The following is a 22748-nucleotide window of genomic DNA, read 5'->3' on the forward strand; positions in this document are numbered from 1 at the left end:
GTGCACCCTCAGCAAGTTTGCCGATGATACTAAACTGGGGGGAGAGGCTAACACACCAGAAGACTGTGCTGCCATTCAGAGGGACCTGGACAGGCTGGAGAGGTGGGCGGAGAGGAACCTCATGAAGTTCAACAAAGGCAAGTGCAAGGTCCTGCACCTAGGCAGGAATAATCCCATGCACCAGTACAGGCTGGGGGTTGACCTGTTGGAAAGTAGCTCTGCCGAGAAGGACCTGGGAGTGCTGGTGGACAACAAGTTAAACATGAGCCAGCAGTGTGCCCTTGTGGCCAAGAAGGCCAAGGGTCTCCTGGGGTGCATTAGGCAGAGTGTTGCCAGCAGGACGAGGGAGGTGATCCTGCCCCTCTCCTCAGCCCTGGTGAGGCCTCACCTGGAGTACTGTGTCCAGTTCTGGGCTCCCCAGTACAAGAGAGACATGGCCCTACTGGAGAGAGTCCAGCGGAGGGCTACCAAGATGATTAGAGGGCTGGAGCATCTCTCCTATGAAGAAAGACTGCAAGAGCTGGGCCTGTTCAGCCTGGAGAAGAGAAGACTGAGAGGGGATCTCATCAACGTGTACAAGTATCTGAAGGGGGAGTGTCAAGAGGATGAGGCCAGCCTCTTCTCCCTGGTGCCCAGCAACAGGACAAGAGGCAATGGGCAGAAACTGAACCACAGGAAGTTCCATCTGAACCTGAGAAAAAACTTCTTCACTGTGAGGGTGACAGAGCATTGGAACAGGTTGCCCAGAGAGGTGGTGGAGTCTCCTTCGCTGGAGATATTCAAAAGCCGTCTGGATGTGATCCTGGGCAATATGCTCTAGGTGACCCTGCTTGAGCAGGGCGGTTGGACTAGATGATCTCCAGAGGTCCCTTCCAACCTAAACGATTCTGTGATTCTGTGATTCCCTGTGAGTAGGCGTCTTAGCTACAGAGTGCCTTCCCTGTGATACAGCTGCTCATTGTGCCTTTAGAAACCGAGTACCGAACAGCCACAAAGATTAATGGATGGTAGTGTATTTCAAAAGGAAGTTGGATGCCTATATGCTCTGATGAATGTGATTCCAATGATTATGTTTTGCTCGTTGACTAATGAATACACACACCTACAGATTTGGTATCGTGAATAAAGGGAGGCACTTGTACCGACCTGGACCAATTCTTACTGAATGAGACTGAAAGAAAGCAAGAGTAAAAGTAATGGTTCTAGTCTGAATGCAGCTTAGCTGGAGACCTAAGAACAGTACTGTCAGGTTTTGCGTGCTGGGGCACTGCCTTATCTGAGCAAGTATTTCACTAGTCACTGAGATATCTCTCAACAGTTTGAACGAGTCCATCATACTAAGCGTGACTCATAATTTGCATACAAATATGCCACATCTTGAAACTTCACTGTACTTCCGCTGCAGCTCATTTCACAGACTTTTGGCTAGAAAGCGATTCAATTTACCATCTGACTGTGGGTAGCAGACATTGAGAAACAACAACAACAACAAGGAAGCCAGGAGAAGCTCCAGAATTGCAGCAACAAGCACAATGACAAGTGGACGTCATATAGCTCCGATAATTCTTGGCCCTGTACTTGGCGGTAGCATTGCTTTAAGCATCTTTTGATTTACAGGCATTGCCTCACCACATATTTATTCATCACCAAGTATCATACAGCCATTCAGCTTAATTACTGCTGATTTCTTACTGACGATCAATCTGTCCTTTTATATGCAGTTGTTAAAATTATCTTTTTCTCTTCTATTCTGTTTCTCTTCTGTTCATTCGCGGGCACCGGTAATGAGCAGCAGGAGTCAGATTTCTAAGCTGCTAAGTTTATTGCTAGCAATAAGGTGCCTCTTGGCTGGGAGGACAAGAAGGGACCCGGAATAGCTTTTTGTTACAGTTTTTAAGCAAATTGATATGTATTGAATACTTTATTTTACATCACGAATCAGATCTAACCATGATTCTTAGTTTTACCAATCCCCTTGCCATGTTACAGCATGAAATAGTTCCGTTCCAGCCTTAAACGGTCCATCTTATGATTATGCATTAGCTGATTTGCACCTCTTCTGGTGTTGCCCTTGAACAACTTCTGTACTGCTGGCTGGATTAAACTGGTTTCTTTGCAGTCTTCAACGACGTATGAAAAACAAGGCTGCGGCAAGGTCAGAGAAGATGTTCTGCTTGCAGAGCATGTGACCTTGCATGTTTCGTCTGCAGAAAACTAGAGTACAGTGGAAATTTTCTTAACACACTATTACCTGAAAAAAGACTATTGGACTTCTAGCAAATTTCTCAGCAGTTTTAATCTGTTCATATTGCTATAGAACAGGATAGTGAGCATTATATTTCTCCCTGTCATCATATTAGATCAGTTCCTATAAAGTGGTTCCTCTGCACCACTTGTTGAATAAAATATCAATAGCCTGTGCCTTAAAAATAGCAATTACATTCTGGATTACTGCGGTACCTACATGTCATTGCCATGGAAGTTTTTCATGGCGACAAACTTGTCAAAATTACATACCTGACTAGAAAGATACAGCAGTTTTATGGAACTTCATCTTTTTCTTAAAATTTTTTCTGCTTTTACGTATCACTTTCTTCTGTACTTTCCACATTATCTTGACGCTGAAGCAAAGAATTATGGCTGAAAGGGACACAGTTCAAGGAGATATGAAAATGCTAATAGTCATTGTGCTCGTATATATATCATCTGCTGTTCTGTTTATTTTGATTAGCATTGTGAAAATCATTGCAAAAACTGTTGGTACTGTAGTTCCCTTATTTCAAACTTCAATTGCCCTTACATAGCTAAATAGTCAGTGTGCCTGAACCAATTCTGTATTGCGCTTCAAGTCCAGTGCTCATAAATTGATACAAAAAATGCTACATCTATTCGGACAGCTTCCTGTTCCTGTAGGAGATGAAAACAAGAGTTCAGCAAAAGTTGTAGAAAAATTCTCTCAAAATATTCATGTTATGAAGGAAAAAATACTTCAGGTTTGTTTTTGCAGGCCCTCTGTTACTCCTGATGTCTAGTCACTAAAAGTAGTGCTTTTTGACTTTTTCAGTAAAAAAAAGTTGGCTGAACAATGAAACGTAGAGGTAAGTGACAGTTCTGATGCATGGACTCAGTTTGAGAGCTGTTGCTCACACAAAGTTCATAATGACTTTGATGAGACTTGAGCTTGTGGTCACTCCTGAATATCAGATAGTATGTACACAGAAAATACACAGTGTGGTTTAGATAGGCATCATGGTCCACCATTTAGAGAACAAAAGAGTATGAGAGAATCCTTTGTTAATATTTACAGTCTTTTTCCACCAAGTAAAACTTTGGGTAAGTCAAGTAGCCTCAGAGTTTTGAGCTCAAGCTCATCGAATTTTGTGTATATTCAGCTAATGCTTTGATTTTGTGGGACACTAAGGCTTCATCTCACCTGAGATGCCCAGATTATGACTGTAGTCACCATAAACTCTACTGTAGTCTCTGGAGAGAGACAGCAGCACATCCAGAGGGTGACACATATCACAGACAGGGAGCCACATCTCCTTAGGCTGCTTCTCTCTACCTACTGAATGCAGAGGAAATTTAGCATGACACAATTGTTGATACAGTGCCTTAGCTAAATTGATGATGGTAGGTAGGGTGAATTGGAGTGTAAATGTTATTACCTCTGAAACTAATGCAAAGCAGAGAGTCTTTAAGGTTTACTTCTTTAGGAACACAGGTTTGAAATTGCTGGGTTAAAGTATCTCTCCACCACAATTATCCAACTGCATAATGTGAGAACATTTCATGCTCGCAGGGGTCTTTGGACATTTTAGGGGAAATGTATTTAAAGAAAAAGCGTTAGTATAATGGCATATATAAAGCCAGACTGCTCTCAGTTGTTTAATAAATAAGAACAATAGCCTATTAAATCATAAAATAGACTTTCATGGTGCTTTACAGGGACTTAAAAAAAAAAAAATTGGAAACACTGTTTTTTAAAGATGCCTAGCAATCAAAAAGTCTCAGTTTCAGAGGGACCTATTTCACTTAACAGGAGCAGAAAAATCTTTACAGAAGAGCTAAACACTCTGAAAAATTAAAAATCTGGCCAGTGAACCACCATAGGAATCGGAAATCTATCCAGTTGTCTCTACCCCAAATACTTTTCAATCTCTCTTAGACAAATCCAGACACAGGAAATGAATCCTGTCTCTCAAGAGGCCAACGGGAGTTTTGCAATTATCTTCAATGGAGTCAAAAATTAATTTGTGAAATGAAGTATGTGATGAAAAGCAAGGTATAAGAAATAGCTTTTTACAAGCACTTTCAGTAACGTAGTTTATATGCTTGACATGCAAAAAGAAGGGCTGGTCCAGGCACAGGACACGTACCAGAAGAGGCAGCGAGGTATGAAGCAGAAGACGACAAAATAATAAAGTCAGAGCAGAGGTGAACAGATGGAGCGCTGGCAGAGAAAGCGAAGCAAGGCTTTGAAGTCATGGGCCCACTCCAGACTGACAGTCAGATACTGAGATCAGAAACTGGCTTTTCATTTTCCTAGTGTAAGTTCTGCCTTCTCCGGAAAGAGAATAAAATTAATTTTCCATGACTTGATTGTCACAAACTAGAATCAGGCCAAGTTTCTTAATCAAATACCTAAATCTATGTTTCCTCCTCTGAATATCCAGTGTAGAATGAACATTTTGCATCAAAAATGCACTGAATAGCAGATTGTAAGAACTTAAAATCAGAGTCCATTGTTTTCATTATTAATGAAATAATCTTTAGAAAACGACTAAATAACAAAGCCAGTTTCTCTCAGAAAGCATATATCATGGTATGAGTTATCTTTTTTGGATCATGCAAAAAACAGGCTGAGAATACCACTTTTATAGGGGTCTTCTGCCTAGCCAGCTATGGCTTCACAGTATTTTCCCAAGCAGCAGTTCAGTTCTGTTAACATTGATTAACCTCGTGTTAACTCAGCGTTAACACAGTTGACTTTTTTTTTTTTTTTTATGTTTACTCCCTGGGGCATGCTTGTAACTTTCAGTGAGAGATGAGGTTACTTATCATCAGAATTCACAGATGCTTCAGTTAAAGATTGCAGTGTTCTGAATTTTTATAAGGGCTGAACTCTTTTTGCCTTCATAAATGTTACAAATTATGTGTCATCTTGTCCTCTAGTGACAGTCAACACTGCAAAGTTAATAGAACAAGGTCAAACTGTATCAGTGATAAAGCTGGCCCAAGTTCAAAGTTTAATTTGAAACTTCTAAACTATCACAGAGCAGCCAATAGTTGTAGAGCTGAAAACATTACCACGAAACCATCAACAGCAGGAGAAATACAGTTAACTTCACCTACTTATTCCAAAGCTAAATAAGTGAACTCAGTGGCTAGGGATGGTAAGAACAACTTCAGACTTGTAGGTGATCTTCTTGAAAACTGTCATGGGGAAGAATGGATTTGTTGCAAAAAGTAATTTAACTCTATTTTTACAAGCATTTCTACCTCAAACTGTTGTTGCAAAATTAATTCCTTGGTAGGCTGCTACATGAAAACTGCTACAGATGAGCAACAATTCTTGTCAGAGAGGCTCATTGTGGATACTTTCAGAACTACCATTCAGTTTTAATTTTCATTTTAAAATTCCAGAAGGAAACGCTATGCCATATTGCTATAAAAGGCTGATCTGATCTTCTTCCAACTGAATGAAATCTACCTTATGCTGACATGATGAGATTAGAGTCAGACACAATGCTTTAAAAAGAGAAGCTGCTTAAAAAACACAATACAAGCACATTTGTTTCTTTTGGTTAACTTAACATCCCACACGTGGTCAGAGCTATAGTTGATTTCCATAAGACCTTCATTTGTGTGTGGGATTAGCGCCTATATTTGGTGATAAAGTGATTCTTCTGTAATATTTAATTTTATCTCATACTATTTTTTTATTTGGCCACTGAGCAGAGAGAATTGAGTGCTGTTCTCATTTGTTGTAACCTTGCACACTGTGCTGGGAAATGAAGTTAATCAAATAATGACTGATAGTATGGAATCTTTTGATTTTTTTTTTAAGGAGTATTTTGAACTGTTGAGAACTCCTCCCTTACTATGCCCTGTATTTTTGGCTTTCAGCCAGTACAGAGTAAGATGCAGTGAGCATTGTTCCAAGAAGTTTGGCAACCACTGATCAGGTTTATCACAATTCTGGTATGCAGTGAGTTTTCTCTGCTAAACAGCTGTCCAAATATTTGTTTTCCTCATGGAATGCTTTATTGTCCTTAGTATACTAAGAATACTTTTTTTCTGTAGTTGTACATAATTGTGTAAAATTAAAACTCACTCATTCTATTTGGCAGGATACAGTTTTCCTAATGCCTACAGATTACTACCATTCAGTCTGAGTCAGACTTTAAAAAAGTTGATGACAGGTGCTTCAGCTATGTTTTAGGATACGCCTATATTACCTGCAATTTTTCAGGACTTGCAGAGGGGCAAACTAGCTACTTTTTACTCGCCCTGGTCAACAAATGCAGAAACTTGCTTGCATGTTTTTTGAAGCATTTATTACTGTAAAACAATAACAGAAAATATCCCTGTCAAGCTAGCAATCTGTTTTTGAAGTTTCTTACACATGCTTTGCTTTCTTCTGCCCTAAAGCTAAATATACAAGACTTAAAGCAAAGAGAATAGGCTTTTATTCGTAACACAGTCCTTAGAGTTTTGAATTAATTATAAGCTTTCCACTTAACTGAGAAAGAAAGGAAGATTTCTGGGATGCAAGTTCAGCTAAAGTTAAAATGACATCTTTGCCAAGCAGACTGTTTCCAAGACGAGGGGGCACAAATGCATGCTTATTTTGCACACAAAAGTAGTTTTCAGCTAATCTACATCTGCTCATCTTTGAGCATCCCACAGCAGCCTAGCCCACTGTCATAGTTTACAGCAGCCAAAAAGCTGTACTGCAAGCTACTAATCCACAAAGTGAGGAAGGCCTGCTGGGAAATAGGATCACTAGTCACATACAGGGAATGTCTCCAAAGGGAAACTGCTTAGTCCTTACGCCTGAAGCTCAAGACATAAGACCAAATAGCACCTTCTAGCTCCTGAGCCTGAATGTATGTGAGCCAGCTGCATCTGGACTCCATGACATCCTCAGAGTCAGATGTATATCACTGTCACAGGGGAAAATGTACCACTGGTAAGCTGAATTATTAAGTGGACCAAGCCAGGGATAGACTGCGCCCAGAAAAGCTTTACACTCACTCACAAGCATATAGGCAAACTGAGACCACTCCAGTGAGCTGACGCAGTTTAGCTCAGGGGAAATGTGACACCGGCTCCGACCACACTCAGTGTCAGGTGGTAGATAGCAGCTTGGCACCAACATGTAACCGTTCCACCTTGGTCCTCTGCTTCTGCACAGTATTGAGTGTTTGCACCGCAATATTTCCACAGATCTCTATTACTGGGGTGGTTTATAGCCAGATGTTGGAATAGGCCACTGGTCAAATTAATATGCAACGATATCACCCTCTGTCTTTCCAGGAGTTTCAAACATTGTGCTCATATAACATATTGATCCACGGCTGAACACACTCAGTTCTAGTTTGCACTGTCCTGTCAGCCATAACTCATTATACTCAGCTACTCAACTTTGGATCCAGGCAAGGTCATGATGCTCCTGTGACAACCAGCCTGGCCTCTTTCTCCTCTATCATCTGCCCTCTGTGATTCCTTCATAAGGAAGAGGGAAAGTAGAAAATCAGAACGAACAAGTTCCTGCAGCACGTTCTGGACAGGCCTCACTTCTGTTGTCTAGATATACCTTACACATCTAAACTCCTACTCAGATTGCCCGTGCAAACGATCAAATGGCAGATGATCGACTTAATCCAAAATAGGCACGCTCACAAACGAACCCAACTGGACAATGCCCTGGATAAACTGTTCTAATTTAGCCCTTTTTGAGCAGGGGTTGGTCCAGATAACATCCAGAGGTCCCTTCCAACCCATGTTTTTCTGTGCTCCTATGGCATGATGTCCCTTCAACACAGGCTCTATTTGTCATTGACTTTACCACTTAAATCCTTTCAGTGAGAAAACCCTGAGGCAGTTTGTACATATCCAAGACAAAGACAAATCCTCACCTGGAACAGCTGTCAGGAAAGCTTTTTCTCTGTTCTTTGTTTCTCTGTAAGCACAGGGTAGAAGCTAGCTTTTGGAAAACATGTCTCCAGGCTGCTTATTCACTGTAATAATTGAAGGTGTCTTAGATGAGAAAAATATTGGTTCCTTCTACTGGGCTAACAACCTGTTTCTCTTCATGGCTGTGCTAAGGAACTGCAACATGTTGATTCAATGCTGCAACATATTGATAAAAAGCTGTGCTGACATAATGCAAAAACAACCCATTGATCATCCTGACACCCAACAAATAACTTTTTCTCTTTAATCTGGAAAGGATGGCTGTTGCACATGTTACTAAACCACGCTACAGCTATTGCATAGACTGTGTTTATTGTTTGACTTCAGGTTTTTTTCCTTTCACTAGCATATATTTCCAGATTTCTGGAATTCTGTGATTCTGTGATTCTGTCATTCTGTGATTTCTCCTTCTAGATGTCATTGTGACATTACCTGTACAGGCGAATGTGGGTAGAGTCAGATGAGCTATTTACAGTGTATAGGTCATACATTTGTTATCATCTACAGCTTGCATTATACCAGAGATTAAGAAGAGGTCCATTCCCAAGGAGCAGATAGGATAAAAACACCACAACAAAAAGTAACTACTAACTCAAGGACATATCAAAGTTTCAAATCCTGTCAGGATGAGAACCCAGTACTTCTGCATTTCACTTCACTGAACACCGATCACCTTTCAGCTGACTGTGCCTTCTTTCCTCATCAAATACCAGTGAGATGTTGCAGTGATTGAAGTACTTCTCAGCAATTTTCCCTTTTTGCAAATGATCCTTGAGCAGATTTTTCAGTAATTACTGATTCGCTTTTTTGAGATATTCAATAAATTATATCTATGAATATAAATCAGACCACAGGTTTCTTGAAAAGTACTTGTTATTATAATTTTTCAGGGCATTTACTGCTTATTGTTTGTACTATGTGTCTGCTATGTCACCTAATTTACATGTCTTACTCAGCAAAACCCAAGGCTATCCAGAAAAAACACAGAGGTGCTGTGTAATACTTTCAGTTGAATACAGACTGATACATGTATTCATGACACTAACTTCTGCGAATATTCCTGCAAACAAAATCTCATTCACTCCAGGATTTATATAAACCTATCAAATGGCTTACTCATACAGTGAATTTATGGTATGTATTTGAACAAGTGCATTTCAATCCCCTCCCCGTAATATTTCTTCTCCAAAGATAGGGGCAAAGGAGGGAAATGCTCCTGGACATGACCAGCTATACCTGGTTTGGGGACAGATGCTTTCCATGGTGCATTCAAATTGGTGGCTTGGACCACAGCTCCTTTCCACCTTATTTTACCAGGTTTCCTCCCCACAGGGAAGAAAACACCGTAATAAAAGTTCAGTGAATATACATCTGAACTTGGAGCACATGCACACAAGTTCATCCATTTAGACAGTCTTATCCTTTCAGCAAGTATTAAATATAACTTTTGAGTCAGTTCCCTACCACAGCCACAGAGTAGTCACCGTTTTAAAAATAAATACTTGCCAAGAGTTGCCAGTGCAACTGTGTGAGCAGCATTAACATCACCAAAGGCATTCAACTGGCTTCTAATTAGAAATGTGATTTAATGTTTTTACCAGCCTTTTTTGTTTCTTTTTTAAAACATCCATATGTTTGACATTTTGTTCATAGGAATATTCACAGAAAATGAATTCTGGGTCCATGGCTGAGATATATAAGGAGATTAAAAAATTGTTTCAAGTGAAAGGCATTTTTAAAGGTTCATTTGTTGAGTCTGAGAACTAAGTAACGTACATTCATAATATAACAGGTCACATAGCTTCATTATTAAATCATGACTACTAAATACCCGACTAGTCAAGTTGGTAGAAAGGAAAAGAAAGGGCTTTTCCCTTTTTCCCTAAGAAAAATGAAAAACAATGAAAAAGAACTATCAGCAATTTTATAAGGAACTCCTCATTACCTTCCTCACTGCCATTCCCCTTCCACCCCAAAAAAACCTAACAGCAAAAATTATTTCAGAGGAAAACAAAATATTTCAGAAATATTGCCAACTGGGCGATCCAGAGGAGCTGTAGTTCTAATATTTTATATTATTAGTCTCCTTCACATATTTTTCTTCCAGGAGAACATTTTCAATGGTGCAACATGCGCTCTCTCACCATGAGAGGGGCCAGGTGTGTCACAGAAGCCTGTAGTCAGAGTACATCAAGAATAATTTAATTGAGCCTGGGATCCCACTCTGCAGAAGAGAATTATAACCTAAGAAAAGACAACCATGATGTCCATGATGCACTGTGGCAGAATTCCAGGATTAAACATTTTATTTTCAGCCAATATTGGCATTTTCAACCATTTGGATTTTTGAAGATAACGAGATGCTTGTTGTGAAAATATTTGTTTTGATTAAAAAATACTTTTTCTACAAAATAACAACATTGACTAAATGAAGTACAATCAGCCCAACTGTTTAGAGCCTATGGATGTAAATACAAACACCTGTATCGGTTAGGGAAACTATTTATCTATTTAACTTTGTATTCAGCATGCTCCACTATTTCTATTTCTGTTGACAAGGGTGAATTTAATAACAGTGAATACTGCATGAGCAGTACAGTGGTGGAGAAAGAAGCTATACCATAGCTTACTGTGATAATGTGCTAGCAGAGAGAAGTTACAATACAGATGCACACATACCAGTCCTTTCAGTAAAAATTATTTATTCACTTTGAAATGTAGAAACAAGATAAATGCAAGTGGGCTACTTCATTAAATGGAATCATTTCCTAGTTAATACTTATCTTTTTCTCTCTCACTTACTCCCACATAAAATTTCACCAATTTCTGTGAGATTAATTGCATGTGTCTGAGTGGCAAGAACCTCTAACACCTGACAGACCACCTGTAGCAGACAAATTGGGTGCCTGAGCTGCATTTTTTAATCCAAGGCCAATTATAACATCTTTGCCACCTACCAAGATTATTACTGTTTCTTCTGAATGTTTACTGTATCTGAAGTGTGTTTGAGCAATATTGTTCTTAATAGTTCTAAAACAGTTCTTATAATGGATTACCAAATTATTAATTCAAAGCTTTGTCATAAATCAGCCACAGAAAAGAGTGTGTTCTATAATTACACGTATTGCTTGAGAATAGGCTTCACATACTTCCTAATGGTTCAGAAAACAGAATGCAAGCAGAAAACTCCTTTTTAAAAATAGCAATGATTTCTAATGAGTTTGGAGGAGTTTTTAAAGGCATAAATTAGTTTTGACAAATTTTTCTTATGGGGTTCTGATTAGCTGTTCTAATTCACGTATAAGAAGTCTCTTTAAAATGCTGCAAGGTGGGTCTCTAACGTGGCCAGCAGCTTGGGTCCCATGGAGCTACGCCATCGAAAGGCCACTTTTTCCATTCCAGGCAGAGGATTAAAATTACCTGCATTACAGAACATTTTCCTGAAGCAACCGTCCTCGCTCAGTGGGTTCGTAATGGACTTTCAGGAGCGATCCATCATCAGCCAGGCCATCAGGCAGGCACAAAACACTACCCGCTCCCCTTAGCTGCCCACCGAGTCGACAAGAAACACCTCGCTACAGGAACAGCCAGGCCAAACCCTCTACAGTAACTGAACCGGCTTCAGATTTTGAGAAGCTTTTCCCTAAAGCAGGAGGCCATGGGGTGGAGTGGGAAGTAAGGGGAGCAAGGGCTACCAGCATCACCCAAAAATCCACTACAAATCAGACACCTCTGCAGCATGCCACAACCAGTCCGTCACCAGCTCCGGAGAGTTTACTGAGGCACCAATTTGTGTGCTGGTTTCTGAGTGCAGCATTACAAACATCAGCTGGCCAGGCCCAGGCCAGCAGTCCTGAGCCACCCACCTGAGCCCCCTCAGCCTCCACAGCAACCCACCTGGAGGGCAGCCAGCTCAGGGCGGCCGTTTCAGGGCCACCTGCCCTCAGAGCTGTTCCCACCCACGAGCAGCGGGCTGAAGGCATGGTGAAACACAAAGTTTCCTTCTGCTTTCCCTCTCCATTTTGATGTCCTTACCTGCCCTGTAGCACCAGTGGTGTGGAGTGGTGGCCTGCATCCAGGTAATCAGCTCCCAATACTGCTAGAAACGTCATTAGCTGAAGAGCCCAGTTACACGTGGCTCTCACCGAGCCTGTATTTTTTACATCATTAGAAGGCTTTCCATACTTTCACGATCAATATCTTTAGCTTACAGGCCTGTAACTACATATTGTCTGGTTAAATTTATTTCAGCGTACAGTTTTGATCAAGGGACGCAAAGAGATTGCATACCAACCTGCAAATGCAGCATATAGTTCTGAAAATCACCAGCATTTCAGCTATAAGGGGGCTATAACTTCCTGCCAAAAATAAAGTAAGCTTTGAGTGAAACAGCACATTTAATATTTTATTCAATTTTTAATTAAAAGTGTCTTTAAGTACTTTTAAAATAAAATTTAAAAAGATCATAGGATTACTCACATTGGATGGCACCTCAAGTCTTCTAGTACACCCTCCTGCTCAACGCAGGGTCAGCTATGTTAATCAGTTTAAGAAATTAGGTCTGGATTGGGGAGGTCTCAGGCAATATAGCATTTGAATTTTTGTTTGCTGCTGCAATGAATATTTTAAAAAAGAGAGCGGGGGGGTGGGAGGGGAAGCTTTATGTTTCCCTGGCTCATGTCTTTACAATTCTCGTTTACTAGCAGTACAACAGAATATAAACATACAAAGGCTTCCCCAATCTGCAAAATGGTAGGAGTGTAGCCTGCGGGATGCAACTCAGTGTTTTGCTAGGCAAAGCCATTCCTTGCTTCACGCAAAGCTCTGCTGAACAAAAGCTGGGTTTAGATAAGGAAATGTAACTTAGAGAAGAGAGAATGCCATGTTATTCGGTAATAAACTGTCTCCCTCACATTTGTCAACAAACAAGGCAAAGACAAGACACTCGTTTTGAAAGGAAGAAACATTCGTACCACGACAGAACCATTACCGTCCCTTTACTGCCATTCTGTGACGTAACTGATTTGGATACAATAGTATCATGTGATATGGGGATTGATTATCTCCAACACAGAAAATAAATATTCTCTGCTTTGGAGTAATGACAACTATTTGTGCTTCTCCCCTTCGGGTAGACGACTGTTTCCAGTCTGTGAAATAGAAACATTTATTGGTGCATTACCAACAATAAAAATGATCAGTTCAGCTTCTGTGGAACTTCATGTGGGCACAATACTTTATCTCTAATGTATTTTTTGAATGTTGAATTTCAGAGATTTAAACTGTTTCTTAGAAATATTTACACTAACTCTTTTAATGTGGCCACCAATAAAAGAAAGGAGTTCATTAAGAAAGGAGTTCATTACACTGATGCAAAGATATTTACAGAGAGTAATCATTGCTTCTTAAAAATTCTGAAACATAATACGCGGACTTGTTCTCTTTATGCATTTAATATTACCATGAGTCTTTACAGAACTCTGCAAAAGCAATTATAAGCCTTTGCCCAAAGTATCTTACCGTCATGATCAACCAACTTAATGATATGCCTTGTATATGTAAACTTCGGCCTAAAGTATTCAAATACCAGAATCAAACCATACGAAATTAAGTGCTTCCTACCACTTGCAGGCTTGTGCTATTTCCTTGACCTAAGTTTAGGATCATAGGCAATCTCTGGATTAAAAAGGTATTATGAAAGTAGAAAATCTGATGTTCTATTGTTATCCCATTAGCTTTTCATCTACTTTGATGTTTTGAAGGGTACTTTTATATTTTGAGCAATAAGAGATGACAAGATCTTGAATATTGTGACAGCTTTATTTCTAAGGATACGCTTGAACTTAAACTTGTAAACTGTTGGGCTAATATAATGTCCTCAAATGATAATTTTACATAACATAAAAAATGTATGCTTTTACCAACAGAATCTTAGTGCTGGGGGCAAGTGACTCACATTAAGGTATCTTTTTCTTTGCTTTTCAAAATAAGATTTTTACCATTTCCCTTAGTTTCAGATATGTCCTAAATTAAATTCCTTTTCTTCATGGCTTGGTACTAAATTATGTTTATTTTTCTTTTGGAAGGCCATTCTTTCATATCTGTGACATGGAAGTCTCCTGAAATCAAGAAGCAAATGGGGTTGGTTTCACATAGGTAGGAAGATGGCTGAATACTTCCAGGAGAACTTAGCCTGATTCTTTTCCCCCTTCCCCTCCACAAATTTTTCCGTGAAAAGTTTAGGGAATGAAGTAGAGAAGGGAGATGCTTCACTTTTAAGTAGCTTGGCATTCACTGTGTCACATTTTTGGTGTTTGTCCTTACACATCTAGGAACAAAGGATAATCTCTCTCTGAAGGTGATTTCCAGAGTATCCATGAATTATTGTCTTCCTGAACTATCTCAGGTGCTGGCAAAGAACGATTTTTTTTTTTTTTTTGTAGCTGATCTGCGTTATACACAGCCTATGTGCATCTTTGTTGCTTGCTGCTTTGTCCTTGGCTTTTTGTTGAAGTATTAAAAAAATGAAATAAGCTCCATGTTTAATTAAAAATAGCAATCCAAATGAATTGCAATCAATTCAATAGCACTGACAAATGTAACATGCACTCTTGGTTAAAAATATCCAATTTTCCATATATACCCTAAAAGCTTTTTAAGCTACTGAGATTTAATTGAAAAATTTCCCTTTGGACATTCCATTTAATGTGTTATATAATGGATTATTAACGATCTATAGTTTTATCTTATTTAAACCCTCTACTTCTAAACAACAGTAGAATAAGAATATACTGAAATAACTAGACATCCATTTGTGCAACGGCATTTATTACAAAATTTTTTAAACTAATTCAGGCTCCATGTGACCTAAAAATTAGTTCCTGGAGTATATTAAAAGAAGTTCATGAAAGTATTTCACTTTAATTCATTCTATGTAATGGTATTTACACATCAGGGTTGCTGTAATACTAGCAAGAAATAATATATACAGCCTGACATCTTCATTTGAAAACCCATTTGAAATCAAGAGGGAAGCAGATGCTGTTCTGGCTTATTTTACACCAGCACAACTCCACCTGAATTCAAAATCTTTTAGTCTAAAGTCGTAGTCAAAACTCATGCAGAACTCTTGAGTAGCTGCCAAAGTCAGCTTTAGCTGGAAAGCACAGCAGCTCTTTCCCGGAGGCAGCTCACTGGGACTGCACAGATGTGTCACTGACAGATGGGCTCCAGGAGGAGCAGCTGCTCCATCCAGCCTAAACGTGCAGTATGCAGTTTCCTATACTGGACTTCCCTCCAATAGCTGGGGCAGATGAGTTGCTCTGTCAATTGGCGTTGGCAAGAGCACCGTTCCTTTCTTTCCTAGTCCTGTGAAGGTCCAAAGAAGTGTAGAGACCCCTGCCACCATGAGCCCACTCTTCTGACCCGGCAAGCAACCCAGGTTGAAGGAACAGAACACATTACTACTCAGACTGTACTGATCCTGAAAAAAGCAAGACCTCTATAAAAGAGAGAGATGTAGTTAAGATCCTATACACTCAAGCACCAAAATATGATATTCTTAGCAGGTTGTTACCAATCTTTGGTGATTCCCACATGAAGCTTGTCTCTCCAGAACATGTCCATATTACACTCCTCTTAATATGGCAAGGGAAAGAGCACAAACTACTCTCGCTTTGCCTTGTTAAAATCCCTAATCATTTTTTATCAATACACACAGGAGTCATTCAGGTTACTGCTTCCTAGTTGCTAAGAAATGTCACAAGGGCATCAGCTTGCCCCATGCCTTTCCTGACCTGAGAATTCAAATTTCCCTATCAGTGATGCCCAGCTGGGGCCCTCTTCTGGAACTCATCAAGTGACTACGGGTAATTCATCCACAGATATAAACACCATGGGCAGCTCTTATGGGCAGCCAGTGCATGGTACAGAAGACCAAAGCACTGTGGCACATCCCAAAACAAGGAAGTCAAAGGCTATATTTTGTATTTGATCTAATTGCCATATATTCTTTACATATACTCCCAAAGCAGAGTGTGTTGCAGAAATCAGTTTCCAAAGGTGAAATGCGACTGTGTACCATTACAGCAAAACCCAGATCTGTAAACAGAGTTTTTACTCTTCTCGGCCACAGCTACTGACTAAGCATCTAGAAACTGTCAAAAGCTAATAAGGTTCCTAAATGCAGAGCAAACAGCAGTATATATATGCTAATACAAAGTGCTAATATGAATCACAGCTGTTTTCCTAGGTGGAACATTTCACCTTCATTTCAGTTCAACTTCTGCTTTTTGTCCTAAGTGATATTTCTGTCTTGTTCAGATATTAGATTACCCATTAAAGCCAGGCAGAAATGACACATGATGTCCTCAGTACACTAAAGATACCTTAACTGTCCTCTCCTCCCTAATACAAAGGAACTTGGTGAACTGTCTGCTCTAGGAAGAAGAGAAACTGATACAAGCTAACCCTTGGGAATGGATTACATCACATCCACTGTCCAGTTAGAAACTCCAGGCGCAGCCAAGCTGTGCTAACAACGGGCTGGAAGCATCTCACAGCTCTAGCAGTTCATCAAGTCGCTTACCACCCTCCTGTGTCATACCCGAGCCTGAAAAAGAGGTAAAGCAGACTTAACTGTTATAGGCTCCCAACCTTCATGCCGTAGAAAAGAGGAAAAAGTCATTAATGAGCATACTTTGCTCAAAAGAGAAAATGTTATAAACAGCTGGCACTCTTTTCCTACCAATAGAGACATGTGCCCAAAGCTATCTTCTCATTTAAGACATAACCAAGAATTGCCATTTATTCCTTGCCTTATCTAGGAAGGTTCTAGGTTTTGTGGGGACCAAAATATTAATCATATTTGGAATCTCAACCAAATCTTGATTTTGAAATTTAGCAAGAGCCTATAAAGAAATGAAGTCCTACTCCACCCTTTGCAAAATATCTACAAACCGACATGAGAGGGTGTCACAATGAGTTTTCACATGGAGTAATTTTTTAGTGCTTAAATATGTTTCTGCCATGCAGTCTATGTGGTAATTATGACATTTTTAACAGCACGCCTGTGCATTCTTCAAAATGACTGTCACTGCAAATGCCTAGTTTCCTTCTGCTCATCCAAGGAGATATATCATTTCAGGAAGCATGATTTCCACAACAGTAAGTCGACTTACTTCATTTTAAATTTAAATGAATTGCTAAAAAAAAAATACTTCCAAGGAGGAGGAGGTTCAGTCAACAGGAAAGGGACTGAACCTCTTGCTCCTTGAAAGTAATTTTCAGAATTTCCTTGTCTCCTCTTCCATAAGCATGACAGCCAAGCCCTGACAGTGCACATTACATTGCACAGAAACCATTACATCATGACTCAGATAGTGCCAGAGGATGCCTGCCTCCTTCAGAAGCTTAGTGTTTACTATCAGCAAGTGAGACTTTCCCTCTGGTGTGGGAAAAACTCTTGGGAGGAGTTTGTCCATAAGATAGAACAGTAAAAGGGACCCATACAGATACCAATGTCCCCTTCTTGAACCTGTCTGTCTAGTGTCACAACTTTTCATGGTAAAAGAGGTCCCAGAAATATGTCTTTCCCTCCTTTCTCAATAACTGCTCTTACCAAAAATAAATGCCTATAATCCAGTTTTGGAGGGACCAGATATCACTACTGCAAGCAGGGATCACCACTCCAAGTGCATCATTATGCTCAATTATACACTTGTAAAGACACCTGCAAATGCAAACACTGACTGAGAAATTGCTTTATAGAAAAATTGTATTTGAACCATAGTCTTCAAGATTTTTAAAAAATTTCAGTAAGAACAGGAGATCACAGAGACAAGCCTCCTAGCTCCAAATTTTTCCCTGCAGCCTATGATAAAAAAGGGGGCTTGGATCAGGGTTTTTACTTCCGGACAAGCAATTTTAATAAGTAACTACTGCAGGCATTATGCACTTATAGCAACCTTCCTTCTTGAGACCCTTGGAGAAGTTTGGCTCATACTATACTTATGGACTGGTGGGAAAGATGCATCTTTCACAGAACAGAAAACTCCCTCAAAGAAATCACGTTATTTTAACAAAAATTTCTGCAAAGGCTCAGGACCATAGGATAACCAGAGCCAAACGTTTACTGAAGCAAGAATGATAAAGCACATTTTTGATAAAGCGTGGAACTCTCCTCTCCTGTGCTGTTTTGCTGAGAAGGCTAAACTTTTTTATAAAAGTTTGCTTTAAACATCTGCTGTTTACATGCCAAAAGTGGAAATGTTGACTCCACAAAAAAGCATCTCCAGCCTTTACTGGGGCTCCACACTGAGTTGGAAGTTAATACATTTTATTTGCTTTTCTGGAAGTGCTAGGACAGATTCCAGAATTTTGTGTGAACCTGTGAAGAGGACCCTGAGAAACAAGGTCATAATACCACTATCCTGCTATATAACATTTTACAAGGAAGAAAGACACACAGCCTCATGTACTAATCTTTCACTGTCTCCTACAATCTAGGAACGTTGGATGAAAAAAATCAAAATGGGGTTTGGAGTAAACGACAGCCAGGAAAGGTATGGGCAATAATTCTGCAGAGAGGGGGTTTTATGATGGAGATCACACATTTTCATACATAAAGAAAAAATATATTTTTCTGCTTTCTGGTTCAGGAAGTTAATTCAATGCTTAGTAAAACAGGAGGAGTGCATTAAAATACAGCTCTAATATTACAAATAAACCCAGAGCAAAACTTAAAGCCACAAGAAAAAGCACAGTTGCTTAAAATATCTAACTAGAAATGCAGAATACAACACAGGTGAGAGGAAAAAGACCAGCGAATTCTGAGTCCGATCTTCAGCTGATGAATAGGAAACATTCACACTGAAATCAAAAAAGATGCATTGATTTACAGATGCTAGGACTCAGCTGAAGATCTGAAATGACAGATGTCTGGTGGTACAGAATGGAATCAAAGCTCTATGCTGATAAACCTATAGAGACAGGAGTTGTTTTAAGCAGCAAAAGTCAGATCGATTGCATCTAGTTCCTCACAGAGGACCTAAGGCCTGAATCATTGAAAATTGGGCTGGAGCATTATCTGTCGAAACCTGATAGTCATTCATTCCTGCCCTTTCTTAACCTCTTTTTTGGTTTCTAAATAGCACCTTTTCTTAAAAAAAAAAAAAATACCTTGAGTATGGATACATCTGTGGGGTCAGGAGCAGCCCTATTCCCAGGTCACAGCCTAGAGTGAATCCTTTTTGTCTGCCTCGTCATTGACAAGTTTCTTGAGGATACCACAGGTCCCTGATCCCCACTGAAATCACTGGGAGATCTGTCTTGGTTTAGGACTACCGCAAAGTACACAATTCACCTGAGCTGTGTTGACCGGTGACAGTTTTGGGGAGACTTACATATATGTTAAATGACCATTCCGACTCTAAATACAGCAGATCAAAGCAGACACCTGTTTGGGTTGTCCTTACACCTCTTTCTCTGGCAGTTGATTCTTTCTAGTGTCTTTCTCCTGTTCATGTTCAGAACCAGAAACCGTCCTTAAGGCATATAGCACAATAACTTTAGTGTTGCATTGAATAAACAGAAAAAAGATGACATAAGGAAAATGAGACCTTGCAAAAGGACAATTCTCAGTTGTCCTGCTGCCAACTGCAGTAACAGAAAATTTGAGCAAAGCACCATCATTTAATTTTATGCTTCACTGATGTAATTAGCCACCAAAGACACAAAGCAGTGACCATAAACCTTCTTCAAGCAGTCATCACCGCTTAAGGGAACTCACCTGAGCTGCTGAGAGGTACTGAGCAATTTGGACATAGCTGAAAACAGTAGCATCCCCTACTTCAGAGCATGGGACTTCTCTGCTATGGGCCAAGAAAAATAGATAAAGGAGTTATTTTGTAGAAGTATATCAGCCACTATCTCAGGTGTCATATGAAAGGCTGGAGCAAGATCCTCAGCTGCTTAAGGTCTCTGAAAAGGAAAAGAGAAGGGCTTAGCTTGAGCCAGCTGCCAGGAATTGGTATCACAGCTGCTTCACCTCTTCTGTAAAGGTGCCCCTGCTGCTGGGTCAACTCAGCTGTTGATATAGCAGATACTGAACTGTAGCTTTTAGCCCAGAAAATTTAGAACTACCACTGAGCTCAGATTACTTTCATATGCTGGGTTTTAAATTGTGATGGTCCAGCAGCAACTGTTCAAAATAGGAAATACCCTTGAAATGGAACCACTTAGGCCATCTCAGGCTAGACCATTCCCCCTAATGAAGAAAAATTATAAAGAAATTACTGAGGCTCTCTTGATGAGGCTGTATCAGTCTGAAATGCCGTGTTGGGCTTGCAGGCAGGGGAGATACTATAAGGCACAGTTCTACTATTGGGTTACAAACCTCCTGAGGGTAAAGCCTCTTCTGAACATCGCAGAGCTACGAACAACAGATGTGTTTGAACAGGTTCTGTTGTCTGTTTTCTGTTATCTCACTGATTGTTAAGGTAATTACCTGTGGGAATAAGACATACAGACTAAAAAACCTGTTGGTCACATTAACGACCAGGCAGGAACAGGGAAGGGATTAACACAGTTTAATCAAATTACACCTAAAAGCACAACATGCAATAGACCTATTTGAAAAATAGCAGATGGAGTTTTCCATAAAGGATGCTTTTCAGTATAACCAAGGCCAAATGTTAGTCTACTTCCCATTTGGTTTTAACTTCCCTGCTCACAGTCTTTAAATAAAACCTGCCTGTTAAACTAACCAATTCTCATAAGACTGGCTGTTTCATTTTTATAAGAGCAACAAGGTTTTCAGTATTCTTGGGACTGCTCTCAAGAGCTAATTACAGAGTGAGGAAATGCAAATATGCAGGTGTATAGCCTTCAGGCTCTGGTGCAAAGAAGTATTCACTTGTGATCGGAGAAATAGTTGAATATTTGAGGACACTTCACAGGCGATATCAGTAGCACATAAACATTTCTGGATAGATGACAAGGTCACGGGATACAGTTGTCACTTTTTCTACAAAACAAAATGAAAGAAAAATGACAACACTCTGACAGTATTATGCTGTGTCTCTAAGGATATCCCCTTCAAAGCCATTTCAGTTGTGTTGGTAAAGGCGCTTGGAGTGTTGTTGTGTTTGACTTCCCTATTCACTGGTGTCAGGCTGGCAGCTCTCCTCTTCATTCATTGCCTTTAAGAATTTAATCATTTCCATGTTACCATTTCGTATGGGACTGTTACACGCGCTCAGCACCGATCCTGGCCCCAGCACTGACAATCACTACTCGCACGGAGAGCTGTGGTGTTAGGTCTGCCTGGCTTCAGGCTGCAATTCATGTTTGGGTGTCAGATGTCCCCCTCCTCATCCCACTTGACCTGATGGTCCAAGTTGCTTCAGTTACGTTGAAGATTAGATTGAAGCAACCTATCAGTTAGTTTTTCTCTTTTAAAGAAACTCTTGGAGAGGAGGGGGGGGACCTACTTATGTTTGCAGTAGACTTAACACAGTCCCAACCTTCAAGTATTACAAAACTACTGTTGAAGAATGGAGTTAAGCGACATCTACATGCTTTTAAAATTACATGCTTGGAAGAGAAATTAATACATCTCTGCTTGCAAAATGGAAACTCCATTTAACAATCCCAAAGATTACAATTTTGCTAATTCCAGGAAGAAAAGGCAGAATGGCAGGGCTCTCAGACTATATTCCAAGTGATAAAGCAAAATCCCCTGTGAGATACGGAAATCCTATATTGCCAGTAAAGCGCTAATGGGAGGTGGTTCTTTTCTATGAAGGTAACTTTTTAATAGCTGACTGTGGACCACAAACTGGAAAACCTACAAATTAAATGATAAACTTTTCAGAAATTGCACACAGAAATGGAGAATCACTGAAGCAGAGCTTTCCAAGAGACTGCATCATTGAACTCTTTCTGCTTTGTGGGCTTCAGCTAAGGAAAACAATTCCTGTAGCGCTGGAGGCAAGACACTCCATGCTTAACCCTTATGTCTGTGGCATTTTCCATGCTGCACACCACACAGCAACAACTCCATTTGAAATTTTGGTATTAGTGATGTAGGAGGCGTACGTCTTTTGATATACGTGTGCATGCGCGCATGAGGTTGAATACTGATAGTTTTACAGCCCTTATACATCACTTTGCTGTTGCTCTCTTCACCATATTTCCACTTAAAGAAAATAAGCAGTTCCTGCTCCCTTTCTGGCCTCTGACAAAGTATGCATTTGTGTGTTTTTGTAATCAATTTACCCATGAAAGTTCAGATCAGATACAACATCTGGTTTGCAGATAAATTCTCCTTCTCAATAGAAACATTGAATTAGTCCATTATGAATGATTAAACAGCATTGACACTACAATCTGAGCAGAAATAAACATCAGAAAACTACCAAACCTTAAATATAGCATTCGAAAGAGTAGAATATCAAGTTTTAACAATACATTTTGTTTATTTTCATGACTATGAGGCATTCTGGGTTTACCCACCAGCTCACCTGAGTTTACACTGAGCCATCTAT

The sequence above is a fragment of the Struthio camelus genome, chromosome 3 (genome assembly GCF_040807025.1).
Source record: "Struthio camelus isolate bStrCam1 chromosome 3, bStrCam1.hap1, whole genome shotgun sequence".
Taxonomy (NCBI): domain Eukaryota; kingdom Metazoa; phylum Chordata; class Aves; order Struthioniformes; family Struthionidae; genus Struthio; species Struthio camelus.